The 21,624-nt window shown below is 41.7% G+C and overlaps 1 long non-coding RNA gene across 7 annotated transcripts in view; it reads left to right on the top strand.

The window, feature by feature from the left end:
- Positions 1 to 7,958: 7,958 nt before the first annotated feature.
- The window catches only part of LOC112130491 (uncharacterized), a 34,394-nt gene continuing 20,728 nt past the window's right edge, over positions 7,959 to 21,624 (top strand). For 4 of the 7 annotated variants that reach the window (XR_010138852.1, XR_010138854.1, XR_010138858.1 and 1 more), the window contains exons 1-5: positions 7,959 to 8,129; positions 10,222 to 10,332; positions 11,589 to 11,735; positions 11,856 to 11,977; positions 13,709 to 13,846. This is a non-coding gene — a long non-coding RNA (uncharacterized LOC112130491). The remainder of the gene's footprint in view (positions 8,130 to 10,221; positions 10,333 to 11,588; positions 11,736 to 11,855; positions 11,978 to 13,708; positions 13,847 to 21,624) is intronic. The other 3 variants (XR_010138857.1, XR_010138856.1, XR_010138855.1) reach the window with 1 other exon arrangement.

Below are 21,624 nucleotides of genomic sequence, written 5' to 3'. Positions count from 1 at the left end.
TAGTTAAGTCGAATAATTTATTCTTATGTCCATGTATTTTGGTTTCAAAGTTTTGATTAATACTCACTCAACACTAATTTCTAACAAATTAGAATATTTTCACATTGTCTATTTTTACCAGTGAGCTTGTAACAAAGATCCACTAGTAATCTTAGTACACCAAAAGAAGCCCATAGAATAAACTAATTTTTAAAGAGTCACATTTTATTCAATGTCTATTTATACATGTTACTAGCAATAAACTCTTTTATCTTTAATTTTGAGAAGTTTTACAAATACAGAAAAGCAGAATGACTAATAGAGCCGGTAGCCAGGACACAGATTTGGAAAAATAGGTCTAATTGGTTGTTACACTGTGTTTATGTCATACATTTCACTTATTTTTATCAAATAAAAATCAGAATTTATAAAACGTTAATTAAAAGGAAAACATTCTGAGTAAAGTTTAGTCCCGTGTTTCCTCCTCCAAATCTCTTTGTTCTACACTAACAGGTCAGGATAAGTATGGATGGGGAGGCTGGAAAAGGGGCATCCTTCCCCATGCAGTCTCCAGAGCCACCTTCTCCAAGCAGGACTTGGGGAACATCTTTCCCCATTCAGGACTGGGGGTTGTCCTTCTCCATGTAGAACTAGGGGGCATCCTTCTCCATTCAGGAATTGGGGGGCATCCTTCTTCATCCAGGACTTGAAGGACCATCTTTCTCCATCCAGGACTTTGGGGACATCCTTTATCATCCAGTAACTAGGGGGCATCCTTCTCCATCCAGGACTGAGGGGGGCATCCTTCTCCATCCAGACTGAGGGGGGCATCCTTCATCTAGGACTGGGGGGCATCCTTCTCCATCCAGTATTGGGGATCATCCTCCCCCATCCAGGACTTGGGGGTCATCCTCCTCCATCCAGGACCTGAGGGGTGTCCTTTTCTGTGCTTCCTTGGATGGCAGCCTTTCCTGTGGAGTTATTCAGAAAGTCAGGCTGACACATGTTGTCGTCTTGAACTCTGGCATCTCATCTCTATTCTAGGTGAATCCCTTCATGTTTATAGTGATTTACCATTAAATCACTGTGCCGTTTTTTCCTAAAATATATGGGGCATGTTTTTTGTTCCTTTGGTCCCTAGCTCCAGTTTTTTTTTGTAATTTCTTTTGCAACCTAATATGGGTCCCATTTAGTAAGTATTACATATACTAGAAAGTGATGTATATTCAGCATTTGTTGTGATTTTAAAACCTTTTATAAACACAGAACATCTTTGTCTATTTCCCATTTAAATTCAGAAGTATGAGTTCCAGCGTCCCTCTCTAGACCTACTCTTCCTGTTAGCTTCTTTGTATGTCCTGGAGGCAAGGACAGCACTGGACTTGACGTTGCTTCATCTACTTGGTTCTATTGTCCCTCCATGTGCAGTGTCTATCCTGTTGTTTATTATTTCTTCCTTAAATTTTATTTGAACCAAAATTAATTTTGTGGTAGCAGCTTGCTTGATGAATATTTACTTAAAATTTTTATTCCCACTATTTTTCTTTCTTTAATTTGAAAGTGCTGCTTTGTTATTGATAATTTTGTATTTTAATATATGAGGTTAATCCCTCTGTTTGGTAGGAAAAAGTGATATATTTGAACTTATTTCTATCATTTGATTTTGGATTTTGTATCCCAAAGCTTTATCCTCAATTCTCTTTACTTTTTTCAGATTTCTTTTCTTTTCTTTTCTTTGGGGGGAGGGGGATGGAGTTTTGCTCTTGTTGCCTAGGCTGGGTGCAATGGGGTGATCTCGGCTCACCACAACCTCTGCCTCTCAGGTTCAAGTGATTCTTCTGCCATAGCCTCTGAGTAGCTGGGATTACAAGCATGTGCCGCCACACCTGGCTAATTTTGTATTTTTAGTACAGACAGAGTTTCTCCATGTTGGTCGGGCTGGTCTCGAACTCCTGACCTTAGGTGATCCATCCACCTTGGTCTCCCAAAGTGTTGGGATTACAGGCATGAGCCACTGCTCCCGGACTTCCAGATTTATTTTCAATCAACATTTCATTTTCCACTTCCTTCCTATGCTGGCTTTTAGGTTTTCCAGACTATTTACCTTCATTTAGTGTCAAAAATTCTTTTGGGAAATTTTGAGTTCTTAACCAATATTGTAAGCATATTGGATATTGCTGTTTTTCTCCTGGTGCTCTGGTTATAATCTCTCCTATTAATACCTGGTAGTCTTATTGTTGTAGTTATTTTTTTTCTATTAATTTCTGAGATATAAGAATTAGAATTGTCAAATTGTGGATTTATGCATTTATCCTTTTAACTCAATAACTTTTGCTTCGTGTATTTTGTTATTTTTCTTAGGTGTATACATGCTTATGATTATTAGGTTTTATAAGCAAATTGACTCATTAGCATAAAACATCCTTCTTTATCCCTGTTGATGCTTGTCTTTCTTGTAGTCTGTCTTATCTGCCATTAATACACTGGCTGCAGTTTTTGATAACAAAGATTTGCATGGTGTATATTTGTCCATCTTTTCAGTTTGAATCTATTTGTATCTTTATCTCATAAGTGTATTTCTTTTTAAAAACTGATATTGAGGTTTCCTTTTTACCTACTTTGACAGTCTCTGTTGTATCTTCCTGGTCTTCTGGATTATTGTAGTTTTCATTTGTTTGTTTGTTTGTTTTATGAGGTTTTCTTTTTTTTTTTTGTATGGATTTTGTATCTTGTGTTTTTTTAACTATGACTCTTTGTTTCATTTATTTATTTTTAGTGAGTTCTTTGAAATTAAAATAAAAATACTTAACATACATTAAATATCATAACACTGTATATAAAATATAAAAACCTTACCTTACCCTCCTCCCTCCTCTCATCTTTTGTGTCATGTTGTCATAGATTTTTCTTCTGCACATGTTGTAATTCCTGGAGGATGTCATTAAAACAGTAATTTCCCCTCCGCATGTTTACTATTTTTGGCACACTTTCATCTTTTCTGAGAACTAGAATTTCCAATTGTTATCATTTTTCTTCAACCTGAACAACTTTCTTTTGCATTTATTGTTGTTTGAGTGTGATGGCAACACATTCTCTCAGACTTTCTTTAATTGAAAATGTACTTTTCTCAACTTCAGTTCTGAGGGCAGCTTCAGCAAGTTCAGAATTCTAGGGACACCTTCAATTTTGAACAGCATGAAGTCTCTGCTCAGCAGTGCTGTAGGCACCATCTAACATATTATTATATCTAGTTGTGTCAAATCTGTCATCGGCCATAGAACCCTTTGACAGGTGCTTCTTGTTGCTTCAGTTCTAAGTATTTCATAGTCTTCAGAGATATGGAGAAGTAGCAGTGCTAGTAACAGTACCAGTGAAACCAGGATAAGCCCTAAAATAATTAAGAAGCCATTGCATGCACACACGTGAACGTTTGACCGCAGCTAAAATGCTTTCAAGTGTACTATTTTATCTTTGCACAAGGCTATAATACAAATTAAAATTTTAAAAATATTTTCACTTTATATATGTGAAAACTGCAGCTCAAAGAATTTAAAAGACATGATTGAAATCCCATAACTAGGTAAAGATGGTCAAATCTGGAGCCCACATGTCTCGGTCCCCCCACACCCTGTTACAGGGAGTGCGAGGCTTCACCAGGAAGCTCTTTCAGCTCAAGGATTAGCTCTGGGGAAGTGCAGAAGGCAGGCCTGTTTTGCATCCTTTTTCCAGCAGAAATCCTATGTTTGTTTCAAGTTTCTAGTTCTTTTTGTTTTGTTTTGTTTCTTACCAGCATGGCTCTGGGAGTTATTTACACAATTTAATTTTAAAAAAGACAGTACCCATCACTAAGCTTCCTTGGAAACTTATCATGCAAAAAAAGAAAGAATAATAATAAATGCTGGTAGATGAGAAACTTCTGCAAAATTGTTTTATATATATATAATTGTAACTAAAGAAATATGTGTATTACAGTAATAATTTATTACTGTAATTTTCTTGCCAGATTTGAAGGCAATTTTTAAAGCTCTCCACATGTGGTTTACTGTGGACCAAACACTGGCAGCTTCAGGCTTACAATCTGCTGACAAACCCTTCTTAGTTCCTTCACTTGAAAAATGTGAGCTTGCACTGCTCATGTGCCTGGCAAGCACACAAACCACTCAGGAGAAGGACAGTGGCCACTCAGGTCATGAGACGAACTTGTGACGGGGCCATCAAGAGGCTGCACGTGAGCTCCAGAAAATGAAATTCCCACTATCAACCTATTTTCCATTTCCATTCAATGCCCCACCCCTACTCCAAATCAAGGTCTCTGCCTCTTAGAAATGCTTGATTTTCAGTATTGCTAAATGGGTCAAAGAAAAAAAACTGAACAAAGAAACAAATAAAGCCTTTAACACAGTGAGCAAAGATGCAGCACCCACCCCTTCCCGGGGCCCCACAACAGCTCCAGAGCTGCACAGCTGCTCCCAGAGCCTGAGCACAGACCTGAGCTCTGGCCCATGGATCTCACCAATGCATTTCTTCCCTCTGTGTCAAAAAAACATCCAGAAATTGGATTCTTTTACTTGGGACATAAAATAATGTATACCTATAGTTTTGTCCAGAACTGTTTAAACCAGCATGCTGCCTGCCACAATACGGTCCTCCCCCTGCATCAGGAGCTCAGATGGGGGAAGTCAGCAGGGCTGGAGGCCTGGGAGTCACAGGTGCTTGGAGGGGAGAGATAAGCACCACAGAGAGCCAGGCAGGACCTGCCTACAAGTCACATTTTTAGGGGTCTAGTGGTCTGTGCAGGCTGGGAGATGATCTCTAAAGGAAAGGCAAGAAATATTGCCCCACATCTCCCACCACCAAACAGAAAGTGCAGGTGGTCAGCCCCAGGGCTCACCTGCCCTTTGCCAGGGTCATGAGCTAGGCCCAGGCTGTGCTCTCCACACAACCATCAAGGGGGCTGCCTGCCAGGCTGGGACAACTGCACCAGGCCCTGACGCCCTGCAAGGGGGCTGCCTGCCAGGCTGGGACAACTGCACCAGGCCCTGACGCCCTGCAAGGGGGCTGCCTGCCAGGCTGGGACAACTGCACCAGGCCCTGACGCCCTGCAAGGGGGCTGCCTGCCAGGCTGGGACAACTGCACCAGGCCCTGACGCCCTGCAAGGGGGCTGCCTGCCAGGCTGGGACAACTGCACCAGGCCCTGATGCCCTGCAAGGGGGCTGCCTGCCAGGCTGGGACAACTGCACCAGGCCCTGACGCCCTGGGAAGAACAGGGTTGTATTTAACAGAAACAGCTAAAACTGCAGGGATGAACTTACCTTTCCCCAGGGCCATGGGATGGTTTATAGAAAGTTCTACCCATCAGGACGAGACCTCACATGACACCATCAGAGGAACTGATTTCACGCCACAGAGGGAGGAAGAGGGTACATGCCATAGATCTGCTAGTCACAGCACACACATGCTCCTGGGAGCTTCAGACCCAGCAGTGTGGCTCAGGTGCCAGGTCAGGATGTGGGAGGACACACTGTCTGGGTGAATTGGTCACCTTTGCTAGCTGCCTTGTCCCACCAGGTAGAAGATGTGGCAATGGGAGCACAGCAGTTGGAAGCCCAGTGTCCCCCAACCTTCCACCTCACACCCAGGACCTCTGAGGGGCATCTATATCCTGCACATCTAGGCTCTGAAAAGCAGGAGGCCCTGGTTTCCACAGCTGTGGGGCTTCTAGACAGGACACGACCAGGTTCTCTGAAAAAACAAGCTCCAGGTGCTGCTTTGTCCTCAGGCTGCTCCTCCATGGGACCTGTGGGCAGAAAAATGTGTACCACCTGGACCGTGGTGTCAGCAGAAGCAGGGTTGTGCTGCCTGGGGCAGGAGGGGCTCTACGCAAGCACCTCTCAGTACAGAGCATTTGATGGTACATGGACAAGTGCGGGAGCCCTAGACCAAGGACTCCGTGGTGAGCAAGGCTCAGGACCCCTTAGGGGTGAGGGCCTGGGTTATACCACCAGGGAGTCACCCGGACCCTCAGCAGAAGGTGGAGGGGTGGTGATCATTACCTTTGCGACCCTGAAATGGGTGGCAGCCACAGGACATAGCGTTCATTGAACCCACCTTGTGTAACTATTGCCCAGGAAAAGGGCCAGAATTTAATAAAGATGAGGCCCCTGTCAGTGGAGTGCTGGATGGGGCAAACCCCCTGGGGCACACCTGAACCTCCCCCAGGGCCTCGGCTGTGAGCTTTGATTATAGACACACCTATGCCACAGCCCCTTCAGACTGCTCACTTCACCTCTGAAAAACCAGACAGGATGCTTCTGTTCCTGGAAATGTGAATGCCCTTCGTGTGTTTTTTACTTTGACTAGAAACTCATCTGCAACCAAAATACAGACTCCCACACAATAATAACGGGAGACTTTAACACCCTACTGTCAACATTAGACAGATCAACAAGACAGAAAGTTAACAAGGATATCCAGGAATTGAACTCAGCTCTGCACCAAGCAGACCTAATAGACATCTACAGAACTCTCCACCCCAAATCAACAGAATATACATTCTTCTTAGCACCACACCACACCTATTCCAAAATTGACCACATAGTTGGAAGTAAAGCACTCCTCAGCAAATGTAAAAGAACAGAAACTATAACAAACTGTCTCTCAGACCACAGTGCAATCAAACTAGAACTCAGGATTAAGAAACTCACTCAAAACGACTCAACTACATGGAAACTGAACAACGTGCTCCTGAATGACTACTGGGTACATAACGAAATGAAGGCAGAAATAAAGATGTTCTTCGAAACCAATGAGAACAAAGACACAACATACCAGAATCTCTGACACACATTTAAAGCAGTGTGTCAAGGGAAATTTATAGCACTAAATGCCCACAAGAGAAAGCAGGAAAGATCTAAAACTGACACCCTAACATCACAATTAAAAGAACTAGAGAAGCAACAGCAAACACATTCAAAAGCTAGCAGAAGGCAAGAAATAAGTAAGATCAGAGCAGAACTGAAGGAAATAGAGACACAAAAAACCCTTCAAAAAAATCAATGAATCCAGGAGCTGGTTTTTTGAAAAGATCAACAAAATTGATAGACCGCTAGCAAGATTAATAAAGAAGAAATGAGAGAAGAATCAAATAGACGGCAATAAAAAGTGATAAAAGGGATATCACACCGATCCCACAGAAATACAAACTACCATCAGAGAATACTATAAACACCTCTATGCAAATAAACTATAAAATCTAGAAGAAATGGATAAATTCCTCGACAAATACACTCTCCCAAGACTAAATCAGGAAGAAGCTGGATCTCTGAATAGACCAATAACAGGTGCTGAAATTGAGGAAATAATTAATAGCCTCTCCCTGGGAATGGGCGGGCCTGGGTCCACTCCACAGGGCCCCTCACGGGCCCTGACGCAGGATGGAGTTGAGGTGGGGGCAGCGCTGGACCCCAGGGCCCCTGCAGACCTCCTGGGGGGCCTGGCGACCCAGGCAGCCCTGGTGAGGCTGTGGGTGTCTGGGCCATAGCGAGGCCCCCGGGCTCCCACAGGACAGATGCGGACAGTGAGGCCGGGGAGGCCCTGCTGCCCTCCGGATTTTCCCTCCAGCCCCCAGGTTTCTGTGGTTCTCTGGGCCCCCTCTGCAGAGAGGCAGGGGAGCCCACCCTGGATCCTGAGACGCCGAGCTTGAGGGACTCCAGAGCTCTAGCGAGGCTGCTTCCTTTGCAGATGGTGAAGGTGAGGTCCAGAGGCGGGCAGGGGCAGGTCCCGGGCGCTCCCTAGGCAAAGGGAGCCGATCTCGGGGAGGGGGTCACAGGGAGCGCTCCTGCGACTTCTAGGGCCCGAAAGCTGGGGAGGATGAGAGACCAGGGGCCTTTCGTCGTCCCCTGGGGCTGGGCAGAGGCTCAGCCTGTTCCGCAACCCAAAGCTGCTTCTGGCAAGTCCGAGCCGCGGTCCCTTTAAGAGGGGGTGGAGCTTCAACCTGGCACGAGGGATGCTGCCAGCATGCGTGTCCCTAGGGAAGCTGAGACTGCACTTCTTGCGAGGCTCCGGTAGCAGCAGCGGCGTGGTCAGAGCGAGCTTCGGAGAAGCGGTGGTGGGTTCCATGTGATGGTGGAGTAGGAGGCAGGTCTCCGCGGTAAGTGGCGGGGGCGTGGACCCCACCGGGAACCCTCCCTGCTCCTTCCCTGCCTCTCCTTGTTTTCGTGCCCTCACTTCTTCCTGGGCATCTGGGCCCGAGTCCTCTGCGTGGGGGCGGTTGTGGGGTCCTGGCTGCTGCAGCATCTGCACCCCGGGAAGGCTATGCCAATGTCCGACCCGTGTCCAGCGTATAGGAGCGCCCTGGCCCACAGCTAGCGGTGAAACGCGGGACCTGGTTCCCTCCGAGCCCCAGGGGCCTCTGAGCTGGAGTCTAGGATTATTTTTGATGCCTCTGCACCTTTAAAAAGAGACCTCGCTAGAGCAGGGGACATCTGTATTTTCAGTTCTTTGAGGAGTCTCCAGCTATTTAGCTGTTTTCCATGGTGTGTATCTTAATTTTCATTTCCACCTACAGGATATGAGTTTCCCTTTCTCCAGAACCACAGCCGCATTCTTATTATTTTTGGTTTGGTGTTTGTTTTGTTTTTGTTTTTGTTTTGAGTCAGAGTCTTGCTCTGTCTTACAGGCTGGAGTGCAGTGGCGCCATCTCGGCCGACTACAACCTCTGCCTGGTTTTAAGCAAGTCTCCTCTCTCAGCCTCCAGAGTAGCTGGGACTACAGGTGCCCACCACCATGCCCAGCTAATTTTTGTATTTTTAGTAGCGATGGGGTTTCACGATATTGGTCAGGCTGGTTTCAAACTCCTGACCTCAGGTGACCCACCTGTCTCAGCCTCGCAAAGTGCAGAGATTACAGCCCCTCCTATTTTTTTAAAAAAATTTAGGAATATTCAATAAGTGTAAGATTATCTGTGTGTGGTTTTGAATTACAGTTTTCTAATGAATAGTTTATTTTGAGGACCTTATCTCTTATTTGTTGTTCGATTTTATGGCTGTGCAGAATTGTGTGTTCGGGTTCTTTGCAAAATATTAGATTGGATGCTTTTGCTACTTTGTAGTGTTTTTTGTGTACATGTTAGGTGACAACTCCTCGTGAATTACGTGATTGCCTGAAATTTTTGCCTAATCTATAGGATGCTTTTTTATTTGGAAAGTAGTTTTCTTTGATGTGCAGAAACTTTTCATGTTCATGTAGTCCCATATATTTATTTTTGCGTTTCATGCATGTAATTTTCGTCACCCATATAAGACAATATGTATCAGTGACAAAGCATTTAATTGTCAGTGAGGTTTTTCTTCCAGGGTGTTTGTTTATTTTCCTCTTTGCAAAGGTGAGCAGAGATTCAAATGTCCCAAAATGTATGCTCATCCTGTGTTTTAGTTAAAAACATTTTGTGGTTTATGGTCTTTTGTTTTGCCTTCAATTTGGGGGAGGGGATGTTCATTTTCATACATCATGTAAAATAAGGTCCTATTTCTCGCTTCTGCATCTGGATATCATTTTTCTCAAAGGTATTCATTCTCTGCCTTCCACATTGCAGTGTTCTTTATCAAAGTCAGTTGATTGTGTCCATATTTGTGTTGATCATGTTTTTGTCCTCCCTGTTCTTGTCCATAGTTTATGCAAGTATCATATATCAGCTGTATAACTACAACTTGGCAGTGTAATTTGATATTGAGGATTGTAGGTCTTTGTATTTCTCGGGATTCCTTTAGATATTCATTGCTTTTGTGGTTCCCTGTGATTTTTAGCAATACGTATTTATTTCTGTTAACTTTTTTTCACAACATAAAGGTCCATAATTAGGGGTACGTTTTCATACATATAGATTGGGTAATGATCAAATCAGGGTACTTAGGATCTCTATTTGCTCGTCCAGGTATTTTTTTTTGTGTGTGTGTGTGGGGAGAACATTCAAAATTCTCCCTTCTTGCTCTAGAAAAATATGATATTGTTAACTCTAGTCACCAGGCTGAGGAGGAGAACCTCAGATTTATTCCTTTAATGTTAAGATAACTTTGTTTCCATAATCAATCCTTCCCCATTCCCCCTCTATCTCCCAAACTCTAGTAACCAATATTGTGCTTCTACATCATTAAGATAAAAATCTTAAGATTTCACATGAGTGGTATCATGCAGTGTTTGTCTTTCTAGGCCTAGCTCATTACATTTAACATAATGTTTTCCAGGTTCATCTGCGTTGCTCTAAATGACACTGTTTCATTATTTTGATGGCTGGAGAATATTTCCTAGTGCATGTATATGAGAGTTCCTTGATCTCTTTTTCTGTGGATGAACAGGTAGGTTGAATTTATACCCAGTAATGGGACTGCTAGATGGTATGGTATTTCTTTTTTTCCTATTCTTTGCAAGACCTCTAACTGTTTTTTATAGTGTTAATACTAATTTATGTTTCCACAAACAGTTCCCCTTTCTGGAAATTCATACCAGGAATTGTCTTTTTAAATATTTTGATCTTTTTGTAATGTTCATTCTGTTGGAGTGAGATAAGATCTGAGTGTGGTTTTGATCTGCATTTTTCTTATGAGTAGTAATGTTAACCACGTTTTTGTAGACATTGGGTCCGTTTCCTGTCTTCTTTGGAAAAATATCTAATCCGGTTATTTGCCCAGTTTTTGTCTGGCAATTGTTCTGTTGTTTTGTTATTTTTTTGCCAGTTGGTAGTATGACTGGCTTGTACCTTTTCAAAAATAATCCCTTATCCCAAACTTGTAATTTTTAGTGTGCCCCTTTTTATTTTGTTTATTGTTTACTTTGTTGGGAACAAACGCTTCAGCTTGACGTGGTCCCACATGTGTATAATTTCTTGGTGGCTGTGCTGTTGGTTACTCATCAAGAAAAAACAAAATCACAAATCACTACCAAAGCAGTTCATTGTCAATAATTTTTTCCCTTGTATTTTTGTTTACTTTTTGCGAACCCTGAGCATACATCTAAGTTGCCCTAAATATACGCACACCCGAGGTTGTCTTTATAGGAGCTTTATGGTTGCAAGTTTTGTGTATAATCTTCAATCATTTTGGGTTGATTATTGTGTATTGAGTACCGTAAGAGTCCTGTATTATTCTTTCGCATATGGATATCTAGTTTTGGAAATCTTCCCCGTTGTGTCATTTTGGTGGTGTTTTGAAAAATGTGTTCATTCCATATAAATTTTTGTTTATTATTGAGCACATTCATTTTGCTCACTGGTCTGTGTTTCTCTGTGTATGCCAGTAACATTTGGGTTTGTTAACTACAGATTTTCATTTAATTAGAACTCAGGGAATGTGATGCATCCCATAGGGTTTGTATTTCTCAGAATAGCTTTGGAAATTCAGGGTGTTTCACATTTCCACATAAATTTTGGCATTGTTCCTTTATATTTCTTAAAACACTATTTGTCATATACTAAATGTATACAATTAGAAGGTACGAGGAAGATTTTGATACATGTATATGTTGAGTAATGATAAAATCAGGTTATTTGGCATCTCTTCATCTCATATAGTTATTATTTTTGAGTGGTAACAACATTCAGAATCTTTCCTTCTAGCTACTTTGAAACATATGATACATTTGTGTTAAGGCTAGTCACCCTGCTGTGGAATAAAAGACCAGAATGATCAGTCTCATCTGAGAGTAACTTTGTACCCATCACTGATTCCTTCTGAGACCGCCTCCACTTCCCCAGCAGCCTCTGGTAAGCCTTATTGAACTTTCGACTTTTAGAAGATAAAGCTTTCTTCAGTCTACATGCCTGAGATCATGTGGCATGGGACTTTCTCTAACAGGCTTATTCTTTGGACCTCATGTTCTTCAGGTTTCTTCATGTGGCTTCAGGTTTCTTCATGTGGCAGGATTTCCCAAAGGTTTATGGCTGAAACATATTCCGTGGTGTATCTGTACAGCAGTTTCCTCATCCCTGCAGCTGTGTTTGAACAGGTAGGTTGGTTCTCTACCTTGGCCACAGTTAAGAGTGCTTTAGTACCCATGGGAAGGCAGATAGCTCTCTTCAACCTAGGGACTTCAACTGCTTTAAATGTGGAACCAGTGGTGGGGCTGTTAGCTGACATGGTAGTTGTACTGTGAATTTTTTCAGAAATCTCTAGCTGTTTTTCATAGTATATATACTAATTTACATCCTCACCAATAGTGTTTAAGAGGTTACCTTTCTGTAAGTCTACACTGGATGTCACCTTCAAAAATTTGTGTTTTGTTTTTAGTAGTACTCATTCTGAGTGGAATGAGATGGAATCTTAGTGTGGTTTTCATGGACATTTTTTTGTGAGGTTTAGTGATGTCAAGAAAGTTATTTGAGAAATCCCCACGTTGCTCTCCATGATGTCCGAACTAGTTTGCATTTCCACCAACAGCAGACCAGCATCCCTCCTCCTCTGCCTTGCTGGTGTTTATTCTTGTGGACTGTGTCATAATTGTCATTCATCAGAATGTGTGAAGTACTATCTCATGGGCCTTTTGCTTTGCATTTCTCTGATGATTCCTGAGGTAAAGAAACGTTGTCTTGTCTGTTGGTTGCTGTAAACCTTCTTTTGAGATGCATGTTTTCATGCCCCTTACCCTTTCTTCATTGAGTTTTTGTTTTTCTGATTTATTTGCTTAATGTATTTGAGGTAGATCGTGGATATTAGACTTCATCAGATGCGTATGTGGGAACATTTTCTCCCATTGTGTAGGCTATCTGTTTAATGTGTTGGTAATTGCTTCTGCTGTGCAGCAGCTCTTTTGTATATTAGGCCCCACTTGTCAGTAATTGTTTTAATTGCACTTGCTTTTGGGGACTTAGGCATAGCCATGCTCTGCCAAATCCTCTGTCAACAAGGGTATTTCCAAGTTCTCTTGCAGGCTTTTCATAGTTTGAGGTCTTGCATTTACATCTTTCATTCATCTTGAGTTAATTTCTGTACAGGGTGAGACACAGGGGCCCACTGTTTTTCTTCTGCAACTGGCTAGCAGTTTATCCTGGCACCATCTATTGAGAGGAGGGAGTCCTTTCTCCAAAGCTTATTTTTGTGGATTTTTTTGAAGATCAGATGGTGTTAGGGGTGCGGATTTACATCTGGGTCCTCTAATCTGTTCCACTGCTCTGTGTGAAATGGGGTCTCTAGCTTTTCAATGAAATTTAAAATCGGGAAGTGTGACACAACCAATGTAGTTTAGACTTCTCAGGATTGCTTTAGAAATTCAGGGTGTTTTGTGGTATGCATGAATTTTAGCATTGTGTATTTGCATATTTTTTAAAAGGTTGGCCATATAGTAAAGGTATACAATGGGGGGAGTTAGAGTGGGGCATTGTGGTTAATGCAGACACAGAAGAATGTTAAAATCAAGATATTTAGAGTCTCTGTTATCACAAACAGTTGTTAATTTCTTTGTGATGAAAACATTTGGAATCTTCTTTTCCAGATTTTGTGAAAAAGGTGTGATGTTTTGTTAACCTCTGGTCACTGGGCTGTGGAACACAGAGGAACGATTCATTCCTCTCATCTAAGTGTAATTTTGTACCTATTTCTGATCCCTGCCCATGCCCCTGCTTCCCTCCAATCTCTGGAAACCACTGTTGTGCTCTCTAGATCTATTGCAATGAAGCCTTTTATTTTGGGTTCTACATGAGTGAGATGTGGCAATGTTTTTTTTTTTCTCTACATGGTTTAGGTCATTTACCATGCTGTCCTCCAGGTTCAACAGTATGGTTCCAAATGATGAAATTTCATTTTGATTTTCTGGCTGAAGACTATTCTGTTTGTGTACATCCACCACAGTTACTTTATCCCTTCATCTGTGGATGGGCAGGTAAGTTTATTCCTTATCTTGGTGATTGTGAATAGTGCTGCAGTCCACATAGGATGGCTGATACCTCTTGCGTAAACTGATTTCTTTTGCACTGAAAGTATACTTAGTAGTAGAATTGTTAGATGAAGTGGTAGTTGTAGGTTTAATTTTTGGAGGAACCTCCCACTGGTTTCTGTAGTATGTATACTAACTAACGTTCTTTTTTTTTTTTGGATGGAGTCTCGCTCTGTTGCCTAGGCTGGAGTGCAGTGGCACAATCTTGGCTCACTGCAAGCTCCGCTTCCTGGGTTCACGCCATTCTCCTGCCTCAGCCTCCTGAGTAGCTGGGATTACAGGCACCTGCCACCATGCCCGGCTAATTTTTTGTATTTTTAGTAGAGATGGGGTTTCACCGTGTTAGCCAGGGTGGTCTTGATCTCCTGACCTCGTGATCTGCCGGCCTCGGCCTCCCAAAGTGCTGGGATTACAGGCGTGAGCCACCGTGCCCGGCTGTATACTAATTAACATTCTTACCAAATGAGTTCTTCTCTGGAAATTTCCACCAGCATTTGTGTCTCTTTTAATATATTTTATCACTTTGATAACATCCATTTGAATTACAGTGAGATGATATGTGTATTGTTTTGATTTATATCTTTCTCATGGTTTGTGATGTTTTTCAAGTTTTTAAAACTTGTTTTCAATGTTATGTCTTTTTTGTAGAAATGTCTATTCAGGTTTTGTTTGGTTAGGTTTTGTTTGGTTATTAGTTTCTCTTTTGTGTTTTTGCTAGTAAGTAGTGTTAGTTGCTTAGACATTTTGAAGACAGCCTTTTATCAGATGTATGTTTGTCAAAACGTTTCTTGTAGAATGAAACATATATGGAAATGTTCTGTGCAATAAAAACAGCAGTGGTAACAGAGGAGATGTAGGCTCTGAGTGTCTCACTGGAGACTGAAATCCGCAGATAAGCAACAAAGCCTTTGTCTCCCTGATGTTTTTGCCTCCTGCTGGTCATGTGCTTTCACACATCAAGAGAGGACATTTAACATTTGAGCTACAGTGTCATTTGCTGTTGTCTGATGGGTGAGATTTTTGCTGGCATAGTCCATATTGTCATATGTTCTTGGGGCCCACAGGATTATTCTTGGTCATCTAAGATGTTACTGACATCACCTTAAGATGCTGCTGACTTAATCACCTTCAACTGACTCCTATTCATTCTTTGAAATAAGCAGACACATGTTGTTTCAGTGATTCTTTCAGTTGGTGATTTGCCTGGTGCATTGCTATGGGAGGTCACCTCCCGTCAAATGACCCACAGGTGGTAACAGTCTGTGAACAAACAGTTTACAGGAGGGACCAACCTTGTGTGGACATGGGGTGGGTCATTTCAAAGTGATGTAGTCAACCTGTATCCTAGATTGGCACAGACAGAAGAAGCCACAATCCTTTAGAGAGAAAAAAATTACAAAGTATAAATATCCTTTGTTAAGAGAAACAGAGACCATTTTCAGAGGGCTTAATAGTATTAAAATGTGTTCTCATTGTTCACCTCCCACTTATGAGTGAGAACATGCAGTGTTTGGTTTTCTGTTCCTGTGTTAGCTTGCTGAGGATGATGGCTTCTAGCTTCATCCCTGTCCCTGAAGAGGACTTATTCTCTTACCTTTTTATGGCTGTGTAGTATTCCATGACATATATGTAGTACATTTTCTTTTTCCAGTCTATCATTGATGGGCATGTGGGTTGGTTCCAAGTCTTTGCCATTGTGAATAGTGCTGCTATAAACATACATGGAGCAGATGGTGCTCAAAGCAAGATGGACCTCTGAGCAAGATGAGCTCCAAGCTTGATGGAGCTCAGAGCAGATGGAGCTCCAGGTGAGATGGAGCTCCAATTAATATGAAGCTCAGAGCAGATGTTGCTCAGAGTATGGTGGAGCTCCAAGCCTATGGTCTCAGAGCAAGATGGAGCTCCGAGCAAAATGGAGCTCAGAGCAGATGGTACTCAGAGCAAGATGGAGCTGGGAGTGACTGGGGCTCTGAGCAAGGTGAAGCGCAGAGCAGATGGTGCGCAGAGCAAGATGGAGCTTGGAGTGATTGAAGCTCTGAGCAAGATGGAGCTTGGAGCAGATGGAGCTCTGAGCAGATGGAACTCAGAGCAACATGGAGCACGGAGTGTCCAGCTCAGAGCAAATATAGCTCAGACAAGAAGGAGCTCCAAGCAAGATGGAGCTTGGAGCCGATGTTCCTCTGTGTAAGATGGAGCTCAGAGCAAAATAAAGCTTGGGGTCATTGGAACTCTGAACATTGCTCTGAGCAGTTGGAACTCTGAGCAAGATGGAGCTCTGAACAAGATGGTGCTCAGAGCAGATGAAACTCTGAGCAATAAGGAGATCTAAGCAAGATGGAGCTTGGTGCAGATGTTGCTCAGTTTCAGATGGAGCTCAGAGCAGATGGTGCTCAGAGCATGATGGAGCTCAGAGTGATTAGAGCTCCAAGCAAGATGGAGCTCAGGGAAGATTGAGCTTGGAGCAGATAGAGCTCTGAACAAAAAGGAGCTCCAAGCAAGATGGAACTTGGAGCAGATGTTGCTCGGTGTAAGATAGAGCTCAGAGCAGATGCTCATAACAACATGGAGCTTGAAATGATTGGAACTTAAAAACTTTGCTCTGGAGGATTGGAGCTCTGAGCAGATGGTGATCAAAGCAAGATCAGCCTCGTAGTGATTAGAGCTTCGAGCACAATGGGGCTTGGAGCAGATGCAGCTCTGAGCAAGATGCAGCTCAGAAAACATGTTGCTCACAGTAAGATGTAGCTTGAGCAGATGGTGTTCAGAGCAAAATGAAGCTGGAAGTAATTGGAGCTCTCAGCAAGATGGAGCACAGAGCAGATGGAGCTCGGAGCAAATGAAGTTCTGAGCAAGAAGGAGCTCTAAGCAAGATGGAGCTTGGAGCAAATGTTGCTCAGTTTCAGATGGAGCTCAGAGCAAGATGGAGCTCTGAGAACATGCTGCTTACAGTAAGATGGAGCTTCGAGCACATGATGCTCAGAGCAAAATGGAGCTGGAAGTGATTGGAGATATCAGCAAGATGGAGCTAGAAGATGCAGCTCCGAGCATATGGAGCTCTGAGCAGAGGGTGCTCAGAGCAAGATGGAGTTTGGGGTGATTGGATCTCTGAGAAAGATGGAGCTGGGAGCAAATGGAGCTCTGAGTAAATGGAGCTCTGAGCAAAATGGAGCTCAGAGTGATGGGAGCTCTAAGCAAGATGGAGCTTGGAGCAGATGGAGCTTCAAGCAGATGGTGCTCAGAGCAAGATGGAGCTTGGAGTGATTGGATCTCTGAACCAGATGGAGCTCAGATCAGATAGATCTCTGAGCAAAAAGGAGCTCCAAACAAAATGGAACTTGGAGCAGATGTTGCTGGTGTAAGATGGAGCTCAGAGCAGATGGTGCTCAGAGCAAGAGGGAGCTCAGAGTGATTGGCACTCTGAAAATTGCTCTGAGCGATTAGAGCTCTGAGCAAGATGCAGCTCAGAGCAGATAGAGCCCTGAGCAAAAAAGGAGCTCTAAGCAAGGTGGAGTTTGGAGGAGATGTTGCTTGGTTTTAGCTGGAGCTCAGAGCAAAATGGAGCCCACAATGATTACAGCTCCAAGCAAGGTGGAGCTCAGAGCACATGTAGCTCAGAGTAAGATGAGCTCCGAACACATGGTGCTCAGAGCAAAATGGAGCTAGAAGTGATTGGAGCTCCCAGCAAGATGGGGCTTGGAGTGATTGGAACTCCCGGCAAGATGGAGCTCAGAGTAGATGGATCTCTGTCTAGATGGAGCTCTGAGTAAGATGAATGTCTATTCAGATGTTGCTCACAGCAAGATAGTGCTTGGAGCGACTGGCACTTCGAGCAAGATGGACCTTGGAGCAGATGGAGGTCTGAGCAAGATGGAGCTTGGAGTAGATAGAGCTTGGAGCAAGAAGGAGCTCCGAGCAAGATGGAGCTTGCAGCAGGTGCTTCTCAGTGTAAGATGGAGCTCAGAGAAGATGATGCTCAGAGCAAGCTTGAGCTCAGGGTGATTGGCACTCCAAACATTGCTCTGAGCCCATTGGAGCTCTGAGCAAGAAGGTGGGAAGTTAACAAGAAGGTGAAGAAGTGATACAATCCCACAGAACATTACAAGTTTAGCAGAAGCTATTATTAAATGTAAAGAGAAGAATGCCCCAGAATTCTATGTGGATTGTCAGGGGACAATACTCATTTCTGTAATCAGGCATACTTTCTTTGAAACAGTTTATCATATCAGACCTCACAAGGACAACCAGAACTCTGCAATAGCCACTCTACAAACCTCAGACCCCTACAGTGTAGTAAAGGTGACAGCCAAGATAGAAAGACAGAAACACACTGTTTGATGACCAATCTTTGGAAGTTGAGATGGCAAATGTGGATTTACTCAGATTATTTTCCTAATTTTGCTTAAACATTCCAAATGCAACAAAAGCCAACTAGGCTGCTGCTAACTCCTTTTTGGACATCTTCTGCCACTATCACAGGAACTGTGATCTCACTGGACAATTAACTAGGGAGCCTTTAATCTTGAATGACTGCTGCACAAATAATCTTCAAAGCATTTTAGCCACCAGAGGAATTCTCTTCAAATACCCAAAATCCATCGGTATCTTCAATCATGCTGGATTTTAACAAGCCATGTAAAGGGGGCTCTCTGGCCTTGAAATAGTGATGTTTTTTGTACAGAAAGGAGAATGCAGAATGGTCAGACTACCATGCACTGTTAAATTTGATTTCAAGAAATTACAGAAAACTTTCCAAAGTTCCGTCTCACAGAATTTATTTTACAAAGAATTCCAAGATAAGTTTAGTTTTATGGAAGATTTTTATGTGGTTTTTACTCACTCTTATCTCAGATATCAACAGATGATTATATCACTTATTTAGCTAGTAATTTATTAATATAAAACTCAGAGACATTCCAATATCCACATTGCTTACACCATTAGGCATAGATTCAATGTCAGCTATGACAATTGAAAATAAGCTGTTTTGTGATTTAAAGGTTTAAATTTCTCTAACCAAACTGCTTGATTCAGATGCAGCACTGCAAATGTTAATATTTGTTCTGGAAGAACAATCAAATAAGACTTAACAGGAAAAGGAATGGCCACAATCCACCTGAAATTTTTTTTTTTAAAAAGTGTGCAGCCTACTAAATCAGAATGAAAATAGAAGTACAAGACTATAAACAAAATGCAATCAAACTTTTCTTAAGCTTACCTAAAGTTATTTTATCTGAAAATTTCAAGCAACTTTGTTCAACATTAAATTGACAATCTAAACTGACAAGTCTTTTGAATTTATGTATGGTAGTAAACATTCTTTCTATTAACTTTATTACCTAAGGCTAAACCCAATATTAGTCTAGATGCCCAAAAATCTATTTAGACATCACAGTAGAACGGAGAGTAATCTTGACCACAGCAAGCTGTGTTGTGGCATTTATTTTGAAATTATTTTTTCTTGATTTTTTTGCCTTTTAATTGTTTTGTGAGTTTTATAATGTACAGAATATTTTTAAATTATTATATATATAAACTGATTAGTCTTCATTTTAAACTTATGCCTCTAGGGTCTTACTTGGGTTTCTCCTAACAGTATTATACACATATTTGCAATAATTTCTCTCATACTGCTTTTAACTCATTTAATTTTTCAACTTTTTAAGAATAACAAAAGTGATATTAACTGTAAAAATGCTGAAGTGACATATGAATTTATGAAGTGCATATATATTTTTTATTTTACCAATGAGATGGGAGAAATGCTGTCTTATATTTTAACATACATTTTGGCCATTACACAGATGAAGCAACTTTTCATTTGTTAATATATAATGCATACTTTTTCTTCTGTGCAATTCCTCTTTATATTCTTTGCTCATTTTCCCACTGGGATTTGCAAGTTCTTTATTATTTGATACTCTCTATACATTCTAAATATCCATTTTTTTGTTATATATACCATGTAAACATTTTCTTCTAATTTGTTATTTGTCTTTTAATGGTACTTATCAATTGTTTGCTAAAAATGAGTTTGTTTAGTTAGTAAAATTTGTCTGTCTTTTACTTCATGATATTTGTATTTCATGTCATGAGGAAAAGGCATGAAACAGAGAGCCAAATCATGAGTGAACTCCCATTCACAATCGCTTGAAAGAGAATAAAATACTTAGGAATCCAACTTACAAGGGACGTGAAGGACCTCTTCAAGGAGAACTACAAACCACTGCTCAATGAAATAAAAGAGGATACAAACAAATGGAAGAACATTCCATGCTCATGGGTAGGAAGAATCAATATCGTGAAAATGGCCATACTACCAAAGGTAATTTATAGATTCAATGCCATCCCCATCAAGCTACCAATGACTTTCTTCACAGAATTGGAAAAAACTACTTTAAAGTTCATATGGAACCAAAAAAGAGCCCGCATTGCCAAGTCAATCCTAAGCCAAAAGAACAAAGCTGGAGGCATGACGCTACCTGACTTCAAACTATACTACCAGGCTGCAGTAACCAAAACAGCATGGTACTGGTACCAAAACAGAGACATAGATCAATGGAACAGAACAGAGCCCTCAGAAATAACGCCACATATCTACAACTATCTGATCTTTGACAAACCTGAGAAAAACAAGCAACGGGGAAAGGATTCCCTATTTAATAAATGGTGCTGGGAAAACTGGCTAGCCATATGTAGAAAGCTGAAACTGGATCCCTTCCTTACACCTTATATAAAAATTAATTCAAGATGGATTAAAGACTTAAACGTTAGACCTAAAACCATAAAAACCCTAGAAGAAAACCTAGGCATTACCATTCAGGACATAGGCATGGGCAAGGACTTCATATCTAAAACACCAAAAGCAATGGCAACAAAAGCCAAAATTGACAAATGAGATCTAATTAAACTAAAGAGCTTCTGCACAACAAAAGAAACTACCATCAGAGTGAACAGGCAACCTACAAAATGGGAGAAAATTTTTGCAACCTACTCATCTGACAAAGGGCTAATATCCAGAATCTACAGTGAACTCCAACAAATTTACAAGAAAAAAACAAACAACCACATCAAAAAGTGGGCGAAGGATATGAACAGACACTTCTCAAAAGAAGACATTTATGCAGCCAACAGACACATGAAAAAATGCTCATCATCACTGGCCATCAGAGAAATGCAAATCAAAACCACAATGAGATACCATCTCACACCAGTTAGAATGGCCATCATTAAAAAGTCAGGAAACAACAGGTGCTGGAGAGGATGTGGAGAAATAGGAACACTTTTACACTGTTGGTGGGACTGTAAACTAGTTCAACCCTTGTGGAAGTCAGTGTGGCGATTCCTCAGGGATCTAGAACTAGAAATACCATTTGACCCAGCCATCCCATTACTGGGTATATACCCAAAGGACTATAAATCATGCTGCTATAAAGACACATGCACACGTATGTTTATTGTGGCATTATTCACAATAGCAAAGACTTGGAACCAAGCCAAATGTCCAACAATGATAGACTGGATTAAGAAAATGTGGCACATATACACCATGGAATACTATGCAGCCATAAAAAATGATGAGTTCATGTCCTTTGTAGGGACATGGGTGAAATTGGAAATCATCATTGTCAGTAAACTATTGCAAGAACAAAAAACCAAACACCGCATGTTCTCATTCATAGATGGGAATTGAACAATGAGAACACATGGACACAGGAAGAGGAACA

Source organism: Pongo abelii, chromosome 22 (assembly GCF_028885655.2).
Source record: "Pongo abelii isolate AG06213 chromosome 22, NHGRI_mPonAbe1-v2.0_pri, whole genome shotgun sequence".
Taxonomy (NCBI): Eukaryota; Metazoa; Chordata; class Mammalia; order Primates; family Hominidae; genus Pongo; species Pongo abelii.
The sequence above is the reverse complement of the archived record's forward strand: the minus strand, read 5'-3'. Positions and strand labels throughout refer to the sequence as shown.